Here is a 4,102-nt window from a genome sequence, read left to right as displayed (position 1 = left end):
GATGAAGATAATAGTGCTGACAGTAATGAGAATGATTAAAGTACAGTGATTTGATATAGAGCGCAGAGATTTTGAATAGTTTATTTGAATGAAACCCGTGATGGCTGCAAGTGATCTCTTCTTAATAGTTCACATGTTATCACTTTAATAATGCTTTACCATATTGCCAACAAATATTATCCATTTCACCAATTTTCATTTTTTGCCACCTTCTAGAAAAGTCAATATTGATCTTTCATTCATTTCTAAAAATCATACTTCTCTAGGAATACTTGAATATTAATCTTGAAAACTGTTGGACTAAATATTACAAATATTTCCCTAAGTTTAGCTATAATGTATTTGGATATAAAAACATGAGCTTATTTAAGCACAAATCCTTCTTAATAAATTAGAACTTTAGTTATTTGGTTGCCTTTGTATAAATTTCAATATTTTCTTCTCAGAGTTGGTTCATCCAATTGTAGTTCTTTGCTCCAAATTTAAACTTGCGTGACTGAATCATTAGCATTTTTCATAAGTCACAGCTCATTCTGAGAGTAATTTTTTAAATGTCTTATTGAATATATACTATTCTTTCTGTCTTTTACATATGCTTAGCACAGGCCAGGCGTGGTGGCTTACGCCTGTAATCCCAGCACTTTGGGAAGCCGAGGCGGACGGATCACAAGGTCAGGAGATCGAGACCATCCTGGCTAAAACGGTGAAACCCTGTCTCTACTAAAAATACAAAAAATCAGCCGGGTGTGGTGGCGGGTGCCTGTAGTCCCAGCTACTCGGGAGGCTAAGGCAGGAGAATGGCGTGAACCCAGGAGGTGGAGGTTACAGTGAGCCGAGATTGCACCACTGCACTCCAGCCTGGCCGACAGAGCGAGACTCCGTTTCAAAAAAAAAAAAAAAAAATGCTTAGCACAATGGATGAAGGACCACAATGGATGAAGGAGTACAATGGATGAAGAAGTGGGTTTTGGAGTCAGACAAACCTGTGCTTGATACCTGGCTCTGCCATTCGACAAGGCACGCTTCTACTGGTCCCTTATATCCTTTCATCGGAAGGGAATAGTGCTTGCTAGCACAACCCACACTCCTGGCCTCTTCTATAGGAGTAATTCAATTATTAAGTGGAAGGAGAAATCGAGGATCCACAGCCTAGCCTCTGCCTTTCTCCTTCATCTAGGGAAATGACCTGTCTCTCACATGTCTTAGTTAGCTCATCTTTGCCATGCAAAGGAATCGCATTCCTAAAGGAACAGCCTGTGGTAGCCCAGTAATGCCTGTAATTTAGCCCAGTAATGCCTGTAATTGCCTGAATTTAAAATGTTGTGTCTAATTATAGGATTGAGTTTCACTAAGTTCACTCACTCACAGATATATTTTGCATTCTTTAAAATTAGCTTAGCCAGTAATAAAAGTAAAAATTAAAATTTACTACTTGACATATTTCATTTATTCTAAACTACATATTATTTTGAGATTTTAATACCTCTAAAGTTAATTGAATCTTACCATCACTGCTGGCTACCCTATTTTTGTGTTTATTTACCTTTGAACTTCTCTAAAAATTGCATGAATCTTAACACTAATTGGGTCTTAAATTTGGTGAAAGATGCCAAATCACTATACACTTCTTGACGTTATTTCTCAATTGTCTCAGAATTCAGACAGAGGAATGCATGCTATTCATTGGCTCCTTATTAGCTACATCTCAAAACTTTAAGGAATATTAATTTATCTTCACCTCAATGTTCTCATATGCAAACGAAAATTTATTACTATTTGCCAGATACTACATCATGTGGTCTACATATTTTAGCAAATGTAATCCCTCATAGCATCACCATGAGGGAACTAAAGAAATGAAAAATTTAAACAATTGACTTGGGGGTCACATGGCTAGTAAGTAGAAAAGTCGGGATTGGAAACCAGGCTATCCAGTTTTAGATAAGAAACTTTTACCTAAGAAACTCTATCTCGTAGGGTTATCATAAAGCTTAAATGAAATAATTTATGGAAAGCATTTAACACATTTTACACAGCAAAGGGTAATTGTTTCATAAATGATATGATGCTTATTTTTGTTATCAGTCCTTTTATACATCGAGTTAATCAGACAACCTCTCGGTATAAAGAGAAAAATATGTTGAGGTAAGAGAAAGCAAAATCCAAATTCCAACTTTACAATTAGTTACACTATAATCTTCAAAAATTATTTAAACTTTGTCTTTTTCAGTTTCTTCTGCAGTAAAAAAGAGTTATAAATGTTATAGGGTTGTCATGAAGATAGACATTTCTTTAGCAAATATTTACCAACTTGGATTATGTAGCACACACTACATAATTCTAGGCACTGATGGTAGAGGAAAACGTATATTCTAGTAATATAAAATAAAACAGACAAAAATCTGTTTTTCAACATTCCAGGGGTGATAATGTATGACATACAATAAGCACTCGGATTTACCTTTTAAATATTAAAATTTTAGGCTGCCCCTCTTAACTTAATGAATAGTAAATGTCCTAGTCTGTTAAAATATAAAAGGACAATATCCATCTACCGAAGTGATGTAGTCTTTTCTGATTTGCCTTTTAATTTTATAACTTTTATCTTTCAGATAAGGAAATAACACTCTATAATAATCTTTACCAGGTAATTTTACTTACTGATATTTTATTCTTTACTTTGTTTCCCAAAGGTTTATAGTTCTTGTTTTGCATACAGTCATATTTGTAAGCTTACTGAATAATCATTTTTATTTTTTCTCAATTGAGCTATGATTTGATATAAGAACTTCTGTGATAGCTACAATCGTCTTTGAATATGTATTTTACCAAATACTTGATGTGACGTTTGCTCTAGGTACCTGCCAAGTTCTAATATGTTCTCTGATCATTCTATTGTGCCTGATTAGACATGCTTTGAGTAGTGTCACTTTAAACTTTAAAAAATGCCAGCCTTATTAGCATCAGCACTGACAAACTTCTTCATTAAGCTTGCGATCCCATCAATGATTTAGTTTACAGGAGCTTAAAAAGTATAAGTTGTAAACATTTTCCTTCTACTACATTTTAAAATTTTTAAATATTATAGACTCAATTGGTTATATATATATATATATAATTTATTTATTTATTTTAATTTTGAAAGTATTTAGTTCTGAAAGTGACTTTTGGATGTCCTCTAATTTCACCTTCATTTTTTGCCATTGAACCGTGAGGCTCCTTGCAAGATCACCTAGGAAATAACAGGAACCGGGACTTGATCTGAGTTCCATGCCATTTTCTCTCTACACTCTTGTACACACTGTTCTTTTGTGGAGATCTACCTTTTTCTCTCTTGCTGCCCTTTTCTTCTTTATTCTCTTTTGCCCTATTTCTGTTCTGTCTATGTAATTTTATTCTATGTTTTAAACTCAAAGCTTTGTGTCTCTTTTTCCCTCTCCTTGGTTTCTCTGTCCATAAATTATATTTATTTACAGTACCGTATTTGTTGTGTGACAAATTAATTGCAAGACTATTATGAAGCAAATTGATTCCTTGTATATGAGTTACCAAAGTAGCATAAAATAGCTGTACAGGAAGTTTAAAATCAAACCAAATAGACTGGATGCTTATAAAATTAGAGAATAGGAAGAGCATGAGTTAAGTAACGATGTAGGAAAACATCTTATATACAAAAGAAAAAAAGCAAAAAATAGGGGATCTTAGCTTTCAGCTACCTTATTAGCTCTTTGCAAAAACTATTTAATCAAATCCTTTTGTAACACTCTCAGGGAATTATTATTGAGGAAAATAATCTCAGAAAAGTCAGTAATAGATTACTTAATTCCATGAAACTACTTGTCAAAGCTGAGAATTAAATTCAAGTCTATGTGTCTCCAAAAATCCACATTCTTTTTGAGCTGCTTGCCCTTTCTAATGGTGGCCCTAATCATTTCCACAGGGAGAAATATAGTAAAGTTGGTTATTTGGCTAATTATATTGCCTAAATCATTTTCATTGAAAGTGAAGAGAAAAAAATCAAATCAGTTAAATCAAGTTGATCACTTTTTTTCTTTTGATCTTGATACACTGGCTTTATACCTAATTGGCTAGTGCTTAGAAC

Source organism: Pan troglodytes, chromosome 10 (assembly GCF_028858775.2).
Source record: "Pan troglodytes isolate AG18354 chromosome 10, NHGRI_mPanTro3-v2.0_pri, whole genome shotgun sequence".
NCBI lineage: Eukaryota > Metazoa > Chordata > Mammalia > Primates > Hominidae > Pan > Pan troglodytes.
Note: the sequence above shows the minus strand (reverse complement) of the source record.